This window comes from Vanessa tameamea, chromosome Z, assembly GCF_037043105.1.
Source record: "Vanessa tameamea isolate UH-Manoa-2023 chromosome Z, ilVanTame1 primary haplotype, whole genome shotgun sequence".
NCBI classification, from domain to species: domain Eukaryota; kingdom Metazoa; phylum Arthropoda; class Insecta; order Lepidoptera; family Nymphalidae; genus Vanessa; species Vanessa tameamea.
In genome coordinates, this window is record NC_087341.1 from 9,849,456 (window position 1) to 9,873,273 (window position 23,818).

A 23,818-nucleotide genomic window follows, 5' to 3' on the forward strand; every position below is an offset into this window, starting at 1 on the left:
CAATATTATATCAGAAGGGGTAGATCGGATCGATTTATTTTTATACGATGGGTATCGCTGAGTCGACGTGCCCGGGTGGCGATTCACCGCCTGCGACCTTCCGACGAGCTTATAACTTTACCCTCTACTCGTTATGAAGCAAGTTTAAGCTTTAAAATATAATATCAGTATATTTATAATTTCATTCCTGTTAAATTATTTCTAATACTAAGTAGAAACTTATATAATTATCAAGTACTCCTGGGTTTACATGCCTTTATTAGGCATACACGTTTAATCCTCATCAAGTTTTTATTATTTCAAATAATAAACATATTAATGTATATAATTTAATATCGACTTATAATTATAAGTTTCATGATATGGTAGCGCTTTGTATAAAGGCAATTGAGTGAGGTGCAATTAATATTAAATGAAATTAACTCTTGACCAAGGTGATATCTTTTTCTGTTCTTCTTCTTCTGATAGTAAGATATTTCACATGCCTCAAAACGTAAAGTTTTATTAAAATTGATTCATTTTTTTTGTGTTCTAGATATGTCAAGTGCAAATTTAAAATTTGTAAAATTTGCATCCATAAAACTCCGTTTGAAAGTTGAGTGGGCCAATGAAATTGCTTAGATGGTTTAGTCGGTTCGCTGTCAGTTGCTTGTCGAAAATCCTTAAACATTTTTGTAAAGATATTGTGAAACTATATTTGAAATTTTTAAATTAAATCGACGGCGAAATTGAAGAGAGAATTTTTTCGTGTTGAAATGAATATTTAGATTATTTGATGATAAAAATATACGACACAATTCAATGTATCCATAATTAATATCCAAAGACATGTCCCTTATTATGAAGCCTATAATATTATTTACCTTTAAAAAAAAAATAGCTGAAACATATGTATTATCATAATCACTCGACTAACATTCATAACCTGCGTCTTTGGTGTCTTTCTACTTTAACAACGTTACTTCCGAATTATCCTAAGCAGTTAATTAATTTTCTAGATAGACAAAACTAATACTATATCTAATCGGATACGTTACCATTAGATTTAAATGGAAATGTGTGCACCTTTCGTGAAATATATCAAAGAACTAGCTCTGCATATCCCCACAATACTTTATGCTGACCCTAAACGATATAAATGGCTTTTTCGAGACAGCTCTCTTCCTAACCCGAATTCCGAAAATTTGTCGCGTACACATTATTCTCACTGTGTTACTAAGTTAATTTCGTTCCAAATGGATTGGACCATATATTTCTTCTTATGTTTAAACATAATACATGATATATATATATATGAACATAATATTATACAAATACTTAACATAAAATAAAATAATGCAAAACACTACAGTACATTTTTCTACTCTGTGAGCCAACTGTGTTTTCTGGTTGTTTACCCTGTGTATAATGTAGGTAACTATAGTGTTGTTAATTTTAAAAAAATAGGACCAAGACTTCCAGTGATATTTTCACATAAAGACGAGTAGATTTTAAAACGGATTTATTTTGTATAAATTTTTGAGCTGACAACACAGTCAGGTAATTGCAACAACATATACCCTTTTGAATCGATAAATACACTGACATATTTAAAAAAATAAAATATAAAAAACTAGATTATTTTGTGGCTTTACCTGCGCGAAATTTATACAATTTTCCCTTAATTTTACCCCTCGAAGCGTCCTTCTCCGGGATTTAAACTATCTTCATACGAAATTTCTTCAACATCGGTTCAGCGGTTTAAGCGTGAAGATGTAACAGACAGAGTTACTTTCTCACATGTAATATTAGTATAGATAAATATTTTTTAAGTGTAACTTATATTTTTTTAATTGTAATAATTAAGTAAAAGTTTTATAAAAAAGTAATATGTGTGTGTGTTACATGATAGCAGGGCTTTGTACAAGGCCGTCTGGGTAGGTACCACCCACTCATCAGATATTCTACCGCCAAACAGCAGTAATTAAGGAATGGTTAATATTTCTTACAGCGCCATTGTCTAAGGGCGGTGGTGACCACTGACCACCAGGTGGCCCATTTGCTCGTCCGCCTACAGATATCATTAAAAAAAAGTGTTAGCGATAATTATGTCATAAGAATGCAAAGCGTGTTAGAGCCGTCAGTATTAGAGTATAAAATGTCGAGTTAATGTGCAGATATGAATTATTTGACGTTTGAGTTTAACAGTGATATAAAGTGAATGATTTAAATTTAGAAGCCGGAATGAATACCTTTGTTTTAGATTTATTGATTTCATTTATCTTAATACATTTTTTTAGGTTAAATTATGCAATTTGGTGCACTAGGAATGTGAATGTGAGATGTGAATTAAACCATATATTTATCGATATTGAAGCAAATATTTTTACTTTACTACGTGAAGTAGAGGCCAAAGTAAGTGATACTAAAAAATCAAGTTTTTAAAATTCATGTTACATTTGAAACTAATGTTTAATATTTTCATAAATTCGATTCTGTTTTATCATTAACAGATTTCTCTAATATGTTCTTGTGACGATTGCTAATTATATGTTGTATGCGTGAAACAATTTTTATTTACACATTTTATTCATTAATAAATTGTTTTAGTTATTTTTAAGGTCGGCGTTCGGAAGGTCGGCAAAGATCTAAGACTGATATGATTCAAATCTAATTGATCAGCCTTCAGATTTTGAAACGCTGCTCAATGTAGAATTAACTAACTACTTTAAACTGAATTATAATTAGTAGGTAGGAGCTGTTTAAGCAATAGGGAACCAATGAGCGTTGAGTGTGTAGCCAGATTACTAAATCTGACTTTGACAAGCGTTTGAGAAACTGGAACTCGATATCGTAAAGATATTTGTAAGTATATATATATAATGAGCTATCAATGTTCCACTACTGGGTTAATGTCTCCTATCCTTACCATTTTCATCTAAGAGATGCGGGTTTCCAACAAACACTAGCAATAACGACTGCAGTTAAAATCTCGTTCGCCTTGTTCGAACTCTTATAAAAACACGACATAAACGTTTTATATATAAAAAGAAAATTTGAGTGGATAAAAATGTCACAAACAAATTCAATCAGTTGATTTCACGTATGGATTAAAAAATACTGATGAAATGCACGGAACAAGTATTAATACAATTTAATTCGTTAGTTATATTTGTAAATCAATTATAAATATGCATTTTAAACTAACTGATACTTGCATTATAGTTAATGACTACACTTTTTATGACTTCCATGACAATTGTTATGAGAATCAGTTTCCTTTGTTCAAGAGTGATTGAGTAACAAAAACCCTGATGGCGGACGGACAATTGGCCCACCTGATGGTAAGTGGTCACCACCGCGTGTAGACAATAGGGCTGTAAGAAATATTAACCATTCCTTATAGCACCAATTTGGCACCAACCTTACGTCTACACTTACTCAGTTACCCTTCAAACCGGATCACAACAATACTATATATTTCTGCTTGGCGGTAAAATATATAATGAGTAATATCCACCCAATAAAATACCACATTTAAAAAGATCTATAATTAATGTTTTATTAATATCTTATTAATACATTTTTATTACTAAGTTCTACATACTACGTAATTGTAGAGGCTAGCTTAAACTTTCTGTAACCTGCACGTTTCTAGGTCCTATGTTCAAATCCCGAGCCCGGCCACTAAAAAGGTATTGGGTGTGCTCAGTTAAGTTATTCTCAGTGGCAGTCTAGAGTTTGAAACTTGGCAGTATTTACACTGCAGCGCTTCGGAAGCACGTAAATCGAAATTGGTCGGGAAATAACGACTATCACTTACTGTTATTATTAAAAAACTTTGTTATCGTCGAAAAAATTGTATAATATTTAATTTTATCAAACAGTATGATTTATATGTTATTCTGAATTTAAAATGCCAACTTTAAAGGTCGTTACGAATCTGTGCGGTAAGTACAAATTGCAAGTTAGCATTTTCAGAATTCTAGGAATAACTTATATTACATCGTTCGTTGCTAAAGTTTACACAAATCAAACTATTGTTGAAGTTTGTTCCGTAATAAGTAACGGATTTAACAAGAAAAGTATCATATTAACACAAATTACTATAGCAAAGTTGTCTAATTAATTTTAATTCACGATCAATATTACACGAGTACGTCAATTTGAGACTCAATAGTTTTGTTATATAATTAGTTTTCAAATAACACATAATGATGTTGTGAAAATAGCATACTCGACTTAACTGAATTATATTTGTTCACGCTTAAAGGGAATTCCGTGAGCAATCGACTGAGCTTACGTTGACACCTATAACACAATTTTCTCATTCGATTTCCTTTCTTTTTGCTCCGAAAAATGAATGATTGCCTCCAATCTTTTTGCTTAAACGAGCTCTTTCTGTACAATCAACACTCAACATTTACGCAACGTTTGATATCATATACGATATTGATGTATAATATCTACATATATTAAGATTCTACCGGATGCCCTCGCTCAGTTTATGTTCTGCCAATTTGGTAATGCCAGCTATCTTTGCAATTCGCTCTATTTTCGACCGTAATGAGAATATAGAAGTTTTTAAGCAGCGGACAAAACGACGCCGAGACCTGTTAAAGCTTCACGTCTATTAATTTGTCGATATTTTCCTATTATAATGTATTGCAAACTAATCACGTAAATGCATTTTAGTTTGTTTATTATTTAAGTTATGATATAATACTACTGATGGACACAAGCTATGTATTACGACAGAATGTTTATGATATTTCCGGAGGCATAATCGAGTTTTAAACAATTTACACTAATTTTAATTTATTTTTTGCAAAGTTGATAAAATTAAAAACCCAACGGGTTTGTTGTTGTTTTTATCTTTGTGTACAGAGAGGCTGATTTTAAGGAAAACGCAATTTGTAGGCGGACAAGTTTTTGCAATAACAAGATAATTCGTATGCAAGGATGTTTGTTTCCGAAGGAACCCTATAAAATCCACGCCACCCTTCCAAAGCAGTCTGTTCTTATTGCAGTCGTACTTTTCAACTCACTACTATTATAATAATTATTTATTTTTCCGAAGCAGTATTAGCATAAACAATAATAATTTAAGCGGTATATATGTAGATTACTACATTAAAATGTTGATATACTATATATTATATTATACTATATATTCATGCGAAATATTATTTGACGGGCCTGGGGGTAAAATCGAATTGTATGCCGTGACGGCGAACGTCATGACGCTCGCTTATGAAGTCAGGTATATCTGACAACGTGTATTCAATTTCATGATCAGTTGAGCACATAAGAGCTGAAAGCATAACATATAAACAAAGTCACTTGACATAGATAGACGAAATATGGTCTTTTTCTGCATAAGTGTAATGTCTAGTAAAATGTCTACTAAAAGTGTAAAGGCTGCGGAGCGGGCGCGTGAGGAGAGTGCCTCCGCGGATTCGCTCTGACGAAGAAGACCGGGGAGAAGGCATCAGCGCTATGCGCACCTTCTCCCCCCGCTGTAAGCGTCGCCGGGAGTAGGGGGGTTCTCTGTCGGCCAACCGTCGGAGCGTCACGGTAGCATGCGCAAGCGATCCCGTGATACCCCCTGTAAAGACGGAGTGGGTACCGCTGGTTTTGTAGTGGGTATTCCGGCGCCTTCAGCGCCGGCGAGCCCTACATACCCCCACATCATCGTGGGGGAAACGCGTCATGCGTTTTAACAGGGAAAAAAATATATATATACGAAATATATTTGAACCTTAAAAAGTTGCACCTTATATATTTGAGTTAAGTTAATAATAAAAATAAATAAATAAAATGAAGTAAAACGAAGAATCATTCAGTAGATAAATAAGCGTCATAAAGAACATTCACTAATAAAATCAACCTAGCGTTTAGACCTATTTTTTCCAGGTGAATGCTCCCCAAGTGATCATCAAAGCTATCTATACATTCTCGTAGGACCAAACACGATGTAACAATATGTATATGTATGTTTAACCCCAGACACAAGAGAGCGCTTTCAGTTTAATAAGATATTTGCAAACTATGCCACAGTAGTTTAATTATTGTACGATGCATTTCAATTAATACATATTTGTCCGCAACATGAGTTTGTTTTAATACAACTAATTCCACGCGGAAAAAAAAAATCTTACTAAACAGTTTTTTTTTTTTTTTTTTTAAATAAGATTATGAGCAAAAGAATCGTTTTGTAAGTTACTCCGTCCATAAACAATGATACTGTTCGAAATCTTAAATACTTTTTTCGAATTTAAATTATTATATAATTTAACCTATAAGCTTAGGCCAGACACCGTTCCATGGAGGATGAGGGGGAAGGCGCGCACTAGGCGCGCTGTCCATGAATATTCAGCCGCCTTACGGCGGCTGCCGCTGGTGGGGTCGCGGTTGCATGGCCTTGGCGATCCCGTGGCCTCACCACTCGGCGGCATGGTGGAAACCCGAGGATGGTTTTAGTGGGTAGGACAGGGCATCTGCCCTGGCACGGGGCATTACGCCCCGGTTGAGTCCCACATACCCGTCCCGGTCCCCCGACCGGGCGGCATGCGTAAATGCATTTCCTCCTCGTTAAACAAAAAAAAAAAAAAAAGGCCAGACACCGTTATACAAAGTAGGTATTGCTGTTTTGCGGTAGAACAGATCCTATACTTACGAGTATGTATGTAACGATGCATAAACATAAGTACTGTTATATACCTATTATATTGTAATTATAATTTGTACAACTCTGATAAAGAATGGAACAGATATTGCTTCAATTTTTAACAATAAATACTTTGATTTTATTAATGTTAGCAGTGATCCAAGGATCAGTATATTTACTTAAATATGATATGATATTTATACCATGATACGAAAACTATACGTCATAAAAAATATGTGTTACTGGCACGCGACGACCAACATCGAAAACGATGTATACAGAAAAAATATAATTAAACTTTAACTTCCAATAAAAACGTATAAAATGTAATAAACAAAAACCTTTATTAAAAGTATAAATCGTCTTATTGCGTCTACTGGTGACAGGTAAGAGTCCAATATACCTACATAAACTAAAACATTGAGTTACCCTAATTCAGGTTTGGTGATAGGGCTTCATGCAAGCCCATCTGGGTAGGTACCACATCATTTATTTTACCTAGCAGCAATACTTGGTACTGCTGTGTTTTATTAGGAAGGGTGAGTAAGCCAGTGTAACTAAAGGCACGAAGGACATCATGTCTTAGTTCCCATGGTTGGTAGTTCCTATGGGCAGTAGCGTCCACTTGCCATCAGGTGGCCCATTTGTAAAACTTCCAAAATCAATGACATAAAAAGATAGACATTTCTTTTTATTGTAATATATTTTAACAGGGTATATGCACCGCGAACGTACAATGAAATAGTGATCGTCGGGAGTTTGACGGCGTAAGACAGTCATGTAATTTGCTGTCAGACACGGATAAAAATAGTGTCAATAATATACACTAAGTATACAACTCAACTGAGCGACTTAATCGGTAACCCGTTGCAGTAAACATCCAAAATAAAAGACTAACGGTAACTTTTGTGTTTTTGCCGTCATCTTACTTAATTGTTGCGAGATATTGATATCGCTCGATTTTTCGGTATCATCATCTTGCATCTTTAAGTTCTACAAATCGGTTGCACAAAGTTTTCCTATATCTGTTATTGATTTGTCAATATTTGTCTGATAAGAGCCCGGTGGATGATTTTTAGATTTAAATAATAAAATATGTTTATAATATATTGATTCCATTTTTATTCAAAATAATAAAATATATTTCTAATAAAAAATAAAATAGATTACCAACAGAAACGGAATTATAATTCAAATATAACTTATGATATACATATACAATAACAATGAGATTAAGATGTGACCACTTTAAACTGAAACTGAACAAAAAATTAACAAAGCTCTCCTTTTTTTGAAGTCGGTTAAAAATTTACTTAAAATTTTTATAATTCTAAAATAAATGATATTCGTAGAAAAACTTGCCAACATTATTTCCATTTGAATTTAAGGATTTAATGGCGTCTCCAAGTCTCTCAAACAGCTATAACGTAAAGTGGGTAAGTAAAGTTCTGAAATATTTACCATAAAGTGAGGGGAAACCTTTGTGCAGTACCAGGAGCATTAAATTTGTTTGCATATGAAGGTAATTTTCATACCTCAAGAATACACCGAAAATTTTAGGGTAATGTCAGCTATGTTATAATATTTATACTTGCGAAAATTCAACCTGTTTTGTGAGTACGTGCTTACTATAATAATTTTTAACTAATAATAATTTAAGTACATAGTTCTGTCCATACTCGCAGTTTTATTATGACACGGTAATCTATAAAAAAATATTTTTTTTAACTGACAAACTCCTATATAAATTTATATAACATAAAGCTAACGATTATTTTCAGAAGTACGACCTGAACGGTCAATGTACAAAATAGGCTTTTGTTCAAATAAAAGTATTTCAAATATGAGCACTTTGATCTTCATATTAAATGACTAAATTGAATGTTAAACTCCTAGCGGTTCAGAAAGTAGATTCCACTTAAAATAATCGACAAGAAATTCAATAGTAACTCTTTTTCTACTGAAATTACGTGAAATATAATAAAATCTATATATCACTAGCTAGTAGTTCAATCTTGCTTCATAACAAGTTTTATCAAATTCGGTTAAGTGATTTCCCGTGAAAGAGCAACAGACGAACAGAAAGACTTAATTTGACATAGTTGCTTTCGCATTTATATTTGGAAAAAAAAACGATACTTATTTTTATATTCTGTAATATGAGATTTAAATTGATTTCTAGGCAAACTTAAAAATATCTGCGTAATTTTATTAAAAAAACGAATATTCCTTGCGCAACGTGGATGTTTTGACTTTACGGATTCGGAAATTCGATGGTATAAGTTTACTTTTACTTTTCTTGTGTATACAATGGTTTGCGATGTTAAAATTATCTATATTATTGTCAACATTAAAAACATTGAAGCCCTACTTTGTAAATAAACCCCGAAAGAGTCTCGAACACTTTGATGATAAACAGACCGCACATTATTGTAGACCGGTATTTTTGTAGAATTAAACCAATTTCAATGTATGTAGCCTGCATAACTAAGGAATGAAAATCTCTTTTTTTAGCGTCGTTGTTTGAAAAATACTAATTGAGCATTATAATAAATAATAATAACAATTAATATCGATTATTATCATATTCGTTGAACAGCCCGTTAAAATAGGTTTTACATAAAGCTATACAATATTTTGGTTAGCTAACTTAACATATAGTTGTATCTAAGCTTCTTGTAGTATTATTTTATTAAATTGAAGGTCGATTAGGTTGTTAAAACAGCTTTGTCAAGAGATTATTGTATGCAAATAAATGAGCATTCTTGGTCGACAGCGCTTGTATTGTTAGTTAACTGAAACCCGTTCGAATCAACTTAAGATGAACGTGTACGTCTTTCGTATCTCGGTAAGAAATAAACGAATTAAAAAAGGATAAGTTGAAAATAGGTATAAGAGAAATTTTAGATGTGTTTCACATTTCGATTGCTTCCTGTTGTATTGCGATCATTGCTCATATGTCATTGTTCCAAAAGACTTTGATTACACGATATTATTCTAAAGTGCAAATACTTTATAATCATTTATAAGGTCATATTCTAAACATTAATATAATATATTGTTTTAACATATGTTTAAATAGCACTTTAATTAGTAACAATACAAAATTAAAAAGAGCTATCGTGGAAACAATGACCTTCTGCGTGACTTTGTTTTAATTGGGTTGATATCTCGATTAAGTTATGACAATATGATTGGGAACTTACGTCAATTAAAGCACTACATCAAACGCGTGTAACAATTATAATCGAATCGAACTTCCTATAGAAAGATTGTGGAATTATCAGTAAAAAAGGTATATTTCTTTTTAATATTTTTATAAATAAACGCAAAGTAATAGCTAAACGTTTACCAGATTGCCGAGCGAAGTAGAAGTCGCGGGTCTAAACCCTTAGGGTATTGTCGTTCCTATTTCTAGCATAAGTTACAATAAACACTAGGAGCAAAAAAATAAATTTTACAAGAGTCTCGAGAACTAGCAGCTCTATCAAATAAAAAAAATATGATAAACGTCGTACTATTTATTTGTCAAAAGTTTTACTTGGTAGTACTTTGTGCAAGCCTGTCTGAGTCGGTACCACTTAAGCATCAGATACTCTTCCGCCAAACATGACTACTCAGTATTGTGGTTTTTTGGTTTGAAAGGTGCCTCAGCCAATGTAACTATATGCACAAGGAACATAACATCTTAGTTTCCAAGGTTAGTGGCGCATTGTAAGAAATATTAGCTATTCCTTATAAGTGGTGATGACCACTTAGCACCAGGCCCATTTGTCCATCAACCAAATATCATTAAAAAAAAAATTGGTGTGTAAACCAGATTAAAAGTTCAGTAATCAATCGATTGTTTAATTAAAGCAAAAAACTGATAGAAAGTATTGAATATTGTAAATGATTATTTGTGGAAAAGTAGGACTGACAGGGGTGTACCCAGTCATAGCTGTCAGGTTTTTTTTGGTAGCGGCGAATCGAGCAGCATCTATATTGAGACCATTTCTTTGATAATTGTTATAAATATTTTTCACTACACTTTGCTTTATTTTGCTTAATCAAATAACTTTATGAAATTTGGCTAAATGTATTTACTTTATTTTATTTCTTAGTTATTATTAATAGAACGCAATGTAAATGAAATGAAAACGTACACTAATTATATTGTACAATTGAAACCTTTTTAGAGATGCAACCCAAACGTTATACAAAGAAAAGTTTAAATTTCTTTAAGATATTTTGAAAACGCGACCTAAAATAAACTGTATGTTATAAAAAACAAAGTCCATTTTAGTAAAATTGAAACCAGTATTTAATATTAACTTGAATTAAAATATTCATTTATTAATTTTGTTAAGCTTTCTTTTAGAACGTTATCCTGGAATATGCTATTTCGACGAAAATTTTCTTGTCTTACACATGAAAAAAATAAAATATAAATATATAGATATTGGCCATATGGAGTTCCCGAAGCATTTGTAAAATATATGTAATCCAACATATTCAACTAAATTCTTCGTTATGTCAAAGTCATATTTTATTAAAAGATTTGATATATTTTTCTACTTAGTAATTTTTAAAATTTTGAATAAAAAACTTTATTATTCTGTATAATATTCATGAATTTAAATCGTTTTGCCGGTATTGCGAACGGGTCGTATTTATAATAAAGGCGCAATTTTTAATGCTTTTTAACAAATTTTCTATTACTTTGCCTTGTTTGTAAAAATTTTAATACTATGGAGTATATAATAAATTCGGTTACACCAACGATAAATGACCCAGGAGTCATACAGACCCATAGTCATCAGCTAATAAGACAAGCAATTTCTAAACTCTCGCTAAAATGGCTTCCGTCTGAAACCTGTAAAATATTCCATACGACTTTGCAGCATCATCAATACTACTGAAAATAAAGGTTAAACTGGAGATAGTGAAAAAGAAAAGTACTTTAATCTTAAAATCTTGGAGGCAATAATCGCAAAAGTTTAAGGAATTTAAAAAAGATTGATTCTTTTCTCTTTTCCTTTATACAATTATGAATTTGAAGTAATGCTTTCAGCACCTATTTAAATAATATTTTGTTCTAATGTTTTCAATTTATTATTTTTTATAACTACAGATAAAAAAAAAAATAGTAAAAATGAAATGAATATAGTTTATACTTATTATACGAATGTGATTCAATGGAATAAAATTGATGTGTTAAGTAAAATATTATAAAATGGATTGATTAATTTTTATTTAATAAATGTCAAAATAAATTTCATTAAATGTCAATCATGAAACGCGTATTCACTAATTTTAAGTTTTCCTGAATAACTTTTTGTTAAAATCAAAACTAATACCCGTTACAATTATTTACGTTTCGATGCCTTAAATAAATATGCATATAATATCCGGTGACAAAGGTCGATACCCTGTACTCCTCTTTTCAAAGCATTAATCGAGGAATGTGAATTTCAAGATGAAGTCGTGCATAAATGATTGGTACTTTATTAGGCATCTACGAGAATACCGACGGTCTACGAACTTACACAGTATCAGAATTTGCTTATTATATGAATATTTAAATAGATAATATTGATGTGTTTAAAAGTATTTATTGAAGTAAAAACATTTATAAATTTACATCAGATAGATTTATATAAATGTTTTTTGAAGTTTGTTATAATTATACAAATTGAAGTCTCAAGACTGCGAAATGATTTGGCCCAAAACACTTTATTCTGTCCAGTTTACTAACATAATTTTATTACACCTAGGTCACAAAACAAATATGTATATTTGTTTCTCTCGATTCAACGCCCGGTTTCACTTAACTTAACCTTTATGTAATATTGGAACAGTGAAAATATCTTTGAACCGAAAAGGCTACGTTACCAACACAGCCTTTTCTGTTATAAATATATTTTCTTTGTTACTTCACCTAATATTTGAAACAAGTTATTCTTTGTTTTTACTGTAAAATAATTTCACATCGAATAGTTAAACTTTCGAAAAAGTAATATCGCGTGCGGTTTCACATTTATCGTATTAAAATTTGATGGATTTATAATACATTGGTATGTTAGTATTAAAAAATAGCTACGTTTTTTTTTTAAATTTTAAATATATATATATTAATATTATAATAATATATAATAATAGCACAATAAGTAAAAAAATAAACAATTCGCACAGCAGATAACATGAAAACAGAAAAACAATGCAATAATGGTTGCAAAAAAAAATGTTATATAATAAATAATCTTGTGAACGCATGATGATATATTAAGTAATCGTAAATTTCGGCTTACCGCCTTCAGCGAAGAGATAACCAACAACTATGTTAAAGTTAAGAGCGTCGGTTTTTCGAACAAAAGCTATTTCGACGACGAAGCGGGGTAGACGCGGCGCGTCGGACGAGCGGTCTCGCGGTTCGCGTTCGGTGGTAATGCGCCGAGGGTGCGATTTCGACAGAGCGTGCGAGGTGACGCTGGGACCGGTCCGTGCGCGAGGGCGACTTGGGTAGGAATCGGCGTCACCCTCCAACAGGGTTACGTAACGCGCGGAGTAGCGCAACGCGGCCCGAACCCCGCTCCCCTCTTTAAGGGAAAAGATGAATGAGTAAAGTTTCCTAACGGACGTTAATCCATGGATCGCGCTTGTTTTCGGATCGGCCCGTGGTTACATAAAGCTACTTTGCACATGCGCGGTATTTTCTTGACACCGCACTATGGCGATGCGACCGTTTTTTTTGAACGCCCGCGCCGATTGTTTCAAATAACTTGCTCATAAGCGGTAGCGTATTAATTAATTCTATGGAGTCTCGGATTTTGTAGACTAGGCTCTAGTGTTGAATAAAATATAAATCTTACACGAGTAGAATGTAAATGCATTTGACGTGCAAGTTAAAGTCATGCTTCACTTTGCACAAACAACCTGTAATTTGTTTACTTAACGTATTCGTGGTGCTAGTTGGTTTGCCCTGACTCCGCAACGCGTCAGGTATGTTCGTCGTGGCGCGCGTATTTTCCTTTTATTCTAAAATGCGAACGGGGTGCACATCCCTATTGCGCAGAGTTCGGATCAGCTTCATTGAAATACTGAAGGTTTTTGCCGGCAAGCTCGATTATCGGTATTTGAACCACTGCAGTGTGGTTCTGACAAATCGGTTTTGACTTATTTTTACAAAGTTATAGTTTAAATGTACCAAAAATTAATACTTACAATGATGATATAAAATACTTTATTATATCATTGTTGTTGTAAAACTATAAACTAGTAAATATAACAAAAAAGTGAAATTGCATTGTAAGCAGAGTTACAAATAGCGTTAGTCTTCGGCTTTAGAGCGGCTTTTAAAATATATTTTCATAGGCTAAAATTTATAACATTTAAATTACAGAAAATAGCAATTTCTATAAAAAAAATATGTATTAATTCACATATTATACTCGATATGATTATAGTTTTGTGACAGTTATACTAGAAGTTTACTTCGTAGTGAGGAAAAATAAAATTCTCATTATAATATGTATTACGGTGTGAAACTGATTTTCTTTTTATTTCATTATAATTTCTTTATCACCTTTTTTCTTTATTTTCGGTCAACATATTTTTTTTTCTTTCATATAAATTTGGGAAAATCCCTTATAATAACTTTATAGTTGCATTCTTTTATTTCTATTATAAAATAAGTATGCATATTTTTTGCTCCATAAAAGTACTAATTCATAAAAAAATATTTTGTCTAGAATTATATGATGTAGTGATTAAAAACTAATACACATTAAAAAGTTTTAACGCTAACTGTTTCGGCCTGGCCACAGGAAAATCGCTACAGTGATATTCGCCCGGTAAACAGCGACGCGTCTTGTGACTGAAACGAGTGTATGAAAATCTACCAAGCATGCCCGTGACTTGAAAGTCGCGCCGCGCGATTTGCCGCTTCCGACATCGCCCGGCTCTTAGCACCGTCCGTTTTAGTACTCAGGCTGATAGACAGACAGAATGACATACAAATCGAAGTCATGTTGATCTACAAATGTGTGTTGCATAACATAATAAGTTTGTTTTATGACGAAGGAATTCGTTGAAAAAGAAAATATTTGTTAATAGTTTAACAAGTCTTGAAATTTTGTATAGAAGTTCGTAATTTTTGGAGTTATGCTTCTGTACAAAACTAATTAAAGTAAGCTATTGTGTAATTAGTTAAATAAGGGTGTTAAACGAGAAATAAATTTTATTGGGAAGTTAATGTGGAAGTTAGTGTTTATGCTTCAGCCTTGAAAGTTAGTCCCCAACATAAGCACTTTTTTACATATTTAATATTTCTTTTATCAAAATATTACAGTTTGAACTGACAAATAATGAACGATTGAACGATAAGAACTAAAGAAGAAGAAATATATTTTTTTTGTAATATACATGTAGTGGCTAGCTCACTAGGTGCCGAAGTCCTGGTTACGAGCCCCAAGCCGGGCCTGTAATAAAAGTCATTGCGTTTTCTGTTTAGCAGTTCACAGTAAATGCCCAAATTTCAGGAGACGGGGTTCAAACTACATTGGTAAGCACATTCGAAGTCGTTGGACTCTCCAATCGTGTCGTATTGCCATCCCATCGTCATTATCGATTTATCTGTGTTTATTGTTCATCCTGATTGGAACTAACAAGTGACTTTAAGTAGATATACATTTTTAATTTATATTCGTTGTGTAGATCTTGATAATGAGATAAAAGAGTATTCCAAACTGTTTTTCCCAGTGTGCTTATGGAATTTGCTTATTTCCGGTTTTCCGATTTATTTACCACGTGTTGTCTCTGCGTTTGGTGTGTCTGTTTTATTATTTGTATTTACGTTGTTTTTTAAAGAGCTGCCATGTTTTTATTTCCAGGCAGTGACACAATTTCTACTCAAATTAATCACCATTAGTGGTTTTTTTACATTTGATATATACGCAACAAGTGGCAAATTCTTTAATTTTACTGTTAGTATTCTCTCTTTAAATTTATACATGAACCCTTGGACAATAATAATAAAAAAAAATAAAATTGAATAATATATATACTAAATAATAATATGCCAATATCAAGGTTACATATAATAAGGGAAAAATAAAAGTTGTCTAAACCAAAACATCTCTTAAAGATATATTTATTTTCAAACAGAAATTGTACCCTAGTTGGCTTCTAAAATATTTTGAAGAAAATTCAAAATTAAAGAAATCAGAAAGTGGTAGGAAGACTTGAAAAGCAGACAGATCGTGAAAGGAATCCTTTGATAGTACACAACCGTACTTTGATACCTCAGTATACATTTACCATTACCTTAGGATACTAACCATATTGAACGTTGCCAATGCGCTACCAATCATGAAAGGTAAATATATACCTTATACCTGTATTATACTAGTTCACTGTAAGAATAAGTCATGGCATATTGCTGGCACCTTTACAAAGCATTTTAAATATATATATAGAACGATATAGTTAAACCTTATAAAGATTCATCACAGTACCACCGTATGACGAAAAAGACACGTGACAACTTTGAGACAAGCGACAAGTTAATTAAAATACAACGCGATGTTAAAACTCACTAACTTCATTCATTACAATGTAACGTAAGTAAGCAACCTTAATATCCCATATTTGGGAAAAAATATTCTGTGTTCTTAAAATGAATGTTTGTTATTCATTCCATTAAGCTGCTTCAATACCGGCTGGCAGATACGCATGTAGCACTATAATATAATATAATAATAACCGAGCTCGGGATTGAACCCAAAATCTTCAAGTGAGATTTACATTGTTCGACCCACTTATCGGCGATTCTAATAATATATTCTACATAAAAGTCTATAATAGGTTTAATTTCCCTGACGTGTGTTTATAAACCTTCCCTTATATATGTAAAGTATGTAGAATTCGCGTGGGTTTTCAAACGACTAGCAATATACACGAATAGAAGGCAATTTATTGACAGTAAAAAAATATTTGTTTAGACGTTTGTTTTATGATTCACTTAAAGCTTCACATCCTGGAGTTCAGTTTAAATCCTGCGTCAGGCAAAAATTATGAGCGTTTTCTGTCAAGAAATTTTAAATAGTAACGAGGAGTAAGAAATTTAGTTGGTAGCACACCGCCGCCGGTGTAATGTAACTATTCAATTCGTTCGTTCATGCAGACGTCCATCGCCGTCGATTTCCTGTACGTCTGAAAAGGAAATCGAAGAAAAATAAACCCATGGTAAAAGTTATCACTTTTATTTAAATAATATATAATATATGAAATAAGTTTTAAGTCTCGAACTATAACACTTTTAAATCTTAAGTAACTATTAGTAAGAGAAAGCAGGAATACTAGGAAACAAAAAATGTTTACAAAAATTTTTTTTTGAAAGATAAGTTACGCGTAACTCGTTTGATGAAGCCTTTGGAAATTAATTTAACTTTTAAATCTAAGCTATTATGTTCATAAAGTTAAATTGAACAATATTCTAACTAAACTTTTAAGACCTGTTGTCGGGATATCGATCCAACCCGACCACAGGTATTTAAGAAGATCAAATAGAAGACAAGAACAAAGTTTTTTAAGAAATATCTCTTAATCATTTTTTATTGTTAAAGTAATGATAAGCAAGCTTTACGTTTGATAAGATTTTAAAAATAATTTAGTTGAAATAATTTACATTTTAAATTGACTTTAATATTAAACACCAGAAAGTTCTAATTAAATATTTTTTCTAAAGACATGTAGCCGTTAACAAAGTGCAAGGTTAAAAATCTTATTTGTTTAATCACGTTTGTTTAAACTGCAAATCTATTTTCTTAGTAAGTATATCTTTTGTGTAGACAAACGATCTGAGATAAGTTTGAAAGACGAAGAAGAGATAGTTTAACAGGATAGCTCTAAGTGTGCTTAAAGTAATTTAGCTTGTCCTTTTTGTAGGCAAAAGTGTATGTTAAGTTTCAATGCGATTCGTCGGACAACAGAGCTGAGGAAACAAGATAAACAAACTTGCTTTGCATTATCTGAATACTAAATTGATTAAATTATATTGATATCTGGGCCTACATCTACTGTGCTCTATTCCAATGGTTATTAATATTTCATGTAAAATCAGGATCATTGACCAGTGAACCATGTAAGGGTCATGTAATGTCAATTGTTATAACAAATATTTCGTTATAGTAGGAATAAGTAATCATACTTACAATATTTTCTATTACATCGTATTACTTGCATGATTTTTGGTACAGTTGACGTTTTATAATATAAGTGTATTTGTCCCTTTTTTCGTTAACATCTTAGCACACGCACTAGTTGGCTTTTGTTCTTTAGGTTTGCTAACATGACCCGATTCAAATATTAAATACATTCAATTATTTATTACCGAATCTTAGGTCTTAAAAAGCAGACTACAGATAGATGAGTCCATAATATCAAATGTTTATCATCTTAATATTTTCAAATAACAGATTCTAAACTTTCGTAAAATTTTGAGCGGTGATTTAAGTTTTCAATTACTTTTCAATTTAATCTTTTGGCTTAATTTATTGATAAAGAAAAATTATATTATTTAAATATTACTACCCAATAACAGTTAGGAATAAAGAAGTTTTCTACTGGAAAAAAAATTAAGAATTAAGAATGGAACGATAACATATTATATTATTTTAAATAGAAAAACTTTTACATTTTGATATATACATTAAGAAATATTTAAAAAAAGGCAGGGGTATGATGTACGTCTGTACAGTGTATGCCTTTTTTATTACACAGGGAAAATCTTATATGGCACCCGGCTCCTTTGGGGAAATCCGGGTTACTTCACTCCTAAAGCCCTGCGATTGCCCTCCTTTGCTCGGACCGGAGGGGCGACGGGGTTGTGTTGACCTAATGCAGGTTGAACACCGTATTTATCCTGGGGGAAGATTAGGATTAAATTTAAATTTGATTACCGTCAAAAACCATGGGTTTCAATACTTGATCGACGGTGAAAATTTCATGTTTTTTACAAAATTTCAAATCATTACTTATCGATTATGTAAGAAATATAAGATATAGTATATACATATATATTTAAGAACAAGATTAGTTAGTGGTTAAAACATAAGAAATCTTCGTTCATAGTTCTTACCGATTAAGAAAAATGTGAGAATACCTGCATTTGTTGAATGAAAATCTATCACATGTGTATCCATTAACCAAGTGTAGAGCAGCCTAGTGTAATATGTGTGGTGGCTCCAAACATTCTCCTCAAAGGGAGGGGAGGCCTTAGTCCAGCAGTGGGAAATTTACAGCCTGTTAATGACTGACCCGGTCAGTTTATCTAAGCGGAGAAAATATAAACGTATACAATCATCAAAACTTATATTTTTTATCATAACGGTAATTTTGAATCATCATAACGTTTTTTACATAAACATAATTAAATAAAATATAAATACTACGTATATTTTATAACGTGATTTCCATTCATAACATCAGGTAACAAACTTCTTAGTAAGCATATTTCAAAAGTGTACGGAAATAGTTTGCATCAAGTAGCACGATTTTAACTTTTAAATACGCTACCCACATTCTAGAAACAAACTTTTATAGTACTATAATCTAATTACTGTTTTAATTCAGACTAGGCTTTAGTTGTGTTTATAAAAGGAGCTTGGTATTTTAAGCTCACTATGCAGTAAGGAACTCGAAAATATTTATTTACTAGACGAAAACCCGGCTTTGCTCGGTAGTCAACTAGGGTTTATACTTAAATTTTCAAATATTATACAACTTTTTCATAAACATTGATCTTTTCATAAGTTTCCATCGAGTCTGTACCCCTGCACGAAATTATTATTTGGAACACACTTTCTGAACGCATCCGCAAACGTCAAACGTGACCGCCCGTTGAACTGTCATGTCATTGAAATTTATGTTGAAATTAGGATAGGATTTAATATTATACGAATTTTGCTGATATATGTTGTCGACTAAAAATCATTATTTTTTAACGATCTATAATTGTGGATAGGTTTCTATATAGATTAGATTAAAAATAATTATTTTGTTCTTTAATGTTTATCTATCGTAGCTTATATTGTTGCGTATAAATATGGAACGTATTATAGCGAACTTAGAGAACGAAACAAGTAATTTTGTTCTAGCCTAGTTAATTATTATTTTAAGGGAAATTATAGAGTAGATGAATTAGAACTCACGTATTAGTTAAGATTAAACAGTATTATTATTAACATCCGAAAACAATGTCATATATTCATGCAGGTGGTCTAACTTGGAGTTCTCCATTTTCAATTAGTATAAATGCGGTATGAACTATATATTTAAAATATAATTTATGTATGTTCTATAAATAGTTTATATATACTTTTTTTTTCACTGTCCGTTCGTTCGCCATCTTGTGCTAAGCTACACATTTTCAATTTTTCCAGTTGTTTAGATAATTTGTTCAAAAATATTTTTAAACATTTGTATTTTTTTCTGTATAGTAAATTACACATCAGATTCAAATAATTTATGCAAGTTTGTTTGATTTCTTATATTTAATTAAAAATATAAATAAAATTAATTAATTAAAAATTTAAATAAAATAAAACCGAACAAGTTTAAAGCTGAAATAAAACAACTAGTTAACATGACCAAACGCGGTACTTTACTTGAGGTAATGTTCACGGATAAATTATAGTACGCTGCAATAGCGCTTCAGAATCCAATATAATTACTTGTCCGCTTTTACAGAATTAGTTTGTGAACCGAATAGCATTAAATCGTTGTTTACGTAATTTACAAGTCCTGTTAGTCCGTTCATCGAAAAGATTTCAGACCGTTTCTGACTTTCGTTAAAATTTTCATAATAATGAATTAATCAATTGTTAATAATTATTGTTATTATTAATCTGTACATAATGTTAGAATAAAAGTATATGAATTATTATTTTAATGGAATTTATTTGTGCCTAGAGGGCATAGATTATTTCGCCAATATTAATTTGCCAAACGTGCAATGGAGTAGACACGATGGAGATTGAACGATACGTTCGAGATTACAGGCTCGATTTTGAATAAATAACTAGATATATATAAACTGTTATTAAAACGAAATATAAAAACATTCACAAAACTATTTACAGTTTCATTTTATTACGTTCGATGTGTTTACATAAAATTGAGTGGACTAAACACAAACATTAACAAACATTCAACATTAATAGGACGAGGAACTTTAGTAGTGGTAGTCGTATATGGAATGGAGGAGTTTGGGGAAGAAAACAGTATATGGGATGAGGAACCTTCGTCTAGGCCACATTCACAAAAAGAGTGACCTCTACTCCTAATTTTACATAGATGTATGGGAGTACACGCATGTCCAGTGCGCAAGCGTCATACTTTGGTGGTGGTGACCCAATAATCAGATTGCCTGTGAAAAAATCCAAGGAGGTCTTGGAACGTTTAGTTGTAGATATGCATATAATCTAACTTACCTAGCCTACCTCTAAATTTTGATAATACTTACCAAACAGAGTTCCAGGATTTATACTGGTGATTTTTTGCTAGAGCGCACAAGTCCTGAGTTGAAATTTTAAAATGTTCAATTGATCCAGTTATTAAAGCAGCTCTAGTGAACGAGTCTGCGGCGTCATTATCGGTTATTCCAGAGTGGTTTGGAATCCAGACAAAAGAAATTTCCAGCCCTTTTTGATAACAAGAAAACAATGCCTCTCTGAAAAGGATTCTCCTTAATTGCCAAAAAACAACTCAAACAGACTGTCAGAATTACCGTCTGTCTTAGGTCGTGGGAGTGGGCTTATAGGATGGCATCTAATGCAATCGGTTTACCGGATAATATGGATGTTTCAGAAGGGGATTTAAATTGAAGGATAATTTTGAATTTGGGGATCCAACAGACTGAACCAACACAGCTATCTAGGTATATTTTAGAGACATCAGTAAAAAGTAGTAGTAAGTAAATATAAGGAGATGATTTGACCAGTTTTTATGAAAAATTCTTTGAAACTTAGAAATTGTATCATCTTTAATAAGACTAAGATCTGTGAAAGTTGGATTTAGTGAATTATAGACAAGAACTGTAAATAGTGTGGAAAAAGAGGATTTGACTGAAACCTTAACGTAGTAGGGCCTTTGGAAAATAAAAAAAAACTGTCTACTAATAAGGATGGACTTTTAGGGTAAGCATAGACTTGGGACAACTCGCTTAAACGGGATCAAAGAGGATGAAAGAATAATTGTAATGATTTTACCATAAAAAGGTCGCATAAAAATTGTCTTCCCAGTTAAAGCGGAGGTTCAATACATACAATCCCGCTGAGTTTCTTTCGCCGGTTCTTCTCAGGTCCGAGGTGCTAAATTCCGAACCGGTGGTAGATTTTTGACAATCAATAAGCAAGTGTAAACACTTCTATATTGAATAAAGATTTTTGATTTGATTTGATTTGATTTGATTCAACTTGCAGGACGTTAGTGAGAGAAGTCATAATTTCCCCTAACAATTTTTAACCCCATCATTTTGTTGCCAATCTTTTGTTAATGAAGGAATTGACCGAAATTAATCGCACGAGATGATTTTTCTGGACCTGGGTCAGCGACTTCTGGAGACACTTGGATAACGAAGGGACTTTTATCATCATCAGAATTAATTTTTAGAGGCGTCGATAAAAGCAAGATAAATATAAACCACTGGATAGATGAATGAGATGTAGTATTATGTACAACTGTTTTCTTCGAAGAGGAATAAGGGGTACAGGAATACTTATCACCCCTTGCGAGAGAAAGATTTCGATCGATTAATTTGTGTTTCTGATCGGGAGGATCGTTATTATTTACTATCTACCGTAATTTAATAACCAATATACTATAACTAATAATAAAATAACACTTACCGAAACCAAATTATGTTAGTATAACTCTAAAACCATAAAAACTAACTCTTTGCACTAAAAAATAATTATATTAAATTCAATAGTTATGGTTAAATAAAGAAACTCGCATAAATTCATAAACCCTAATAACATTAAACTCCGTTTTTGAGCAGTCATGTAAAAATTGATATTTATGATATTTACGAAAAAAAAAAAAAAACAAATAGGGTGCGTCTAAATTGCATGAAGATTACGGATAGTGACTTTTTAAAATTGTATCTATTGGTCGCGCATCGCACAAAAATTACATTCTATATTATTATGTCTTAACATTGATAAAACGATGTATTCTTTAGATAAAACAAGGTATTCTGTAATGCAGTGTCATATTATATTTTTTGTTGTTGTTTTTGTTTGTTATTTGACAAGCTATATTAATAAATGAGAAGACGGTTTTTGTGTTCCCTAGTTGAAAAAAGTACTAAACCAATATACATAAAACTTATACCAAAAGATGCGGGGCATTTTGAAGAATGTTTTAGCATATAATATTACTAGAAGCGCGCCCCGTTTCGCACGGGGGAAATTTATTAATAAAGAAAATGAGAAGTGCTAACCAGAAAATACTAAGTAAGCATATTTATTTTATAAGCCTCTATTTATTTATTTTTACTTGTATGAGTCATAAATGATAGATATGAAGAATCAAGGTCATTGTCATGTGCATGTTCTGACTTAAAATCCGGTGTCCGACAAAGCTACGGATTATTACCTACTCTGTTTCTTGTGCATTCTGCATATTAATTACTTGTTGCAAATCAACAACATACCGTAGACAACTTATACACCGGCTGTGATAATATTTCTCAGGAATAAGTAGACAAAAACCAGAACAAACTTGTGTCTCAAATCTAGACTTTGTTAAACAAACTCTTGGACAAAGCCCGGCCAAGCTTAGTCCAATTCAACCACAAAAAGACACAAGTTAAGGCGTTAACATTTCCCAAAGGCCGGTTACAAGTATCATTGGACGGTGGCAGTCGGTTTCCATCAAGTAAGCCGTTTGCCACCTTTACCATAAAACAGTATGAGTGGACGATATCTTCCCATATGTAATCGCTCAAAGCTTACTACCAAGTAAATTCCAATTTCAATGATATTTTTATATTAAAGGCAGTATTTAATTTTCATCATCTTTCATTTCCTGAAGGATTTCGCAGATTCAATTAAACATACCTAATCATATTATGTTACAAACAGAGATAAACTTTGGATTTTTTTGCAGTTGGAAAACAAAATTGTA

The 23,818-nt window shown here is 32.0% G+C and overlaps 1 protein-coding gene and 1 long non-coding RNA gene across 3 annotated transcripts in view; both read right to left on the bottom strand.

The window, feature by feature from the left end:
- LOC113404050 (frequenin-2) overlaps positions 1-13,162 on the bottom strand; it is a 178,136-nt gene extending 164,974 nt beyond the window's left edge. Inside the window, exon 1 of one of the 2 annotated variants that reach the window (XM_026644797.2) lies at positions 12,940-13,162. The gene's annotated coding sequence lies outside the window, so the exon portion shown is untranslated. The remainder of the gene's footprint in view (positions 1-12,939) is intronic. The other variant, XM_026644796.2, reaches the window with a different exon arrangement.
- LOC113404070 (uncharacterized) overlaps positions 1-23,818 on the bottom strand; it is a 282,204-nt gene that overhangs the window by 247,068 nt on the left and 11,318 nt on the right. The window lies entirely within an intron of this gene.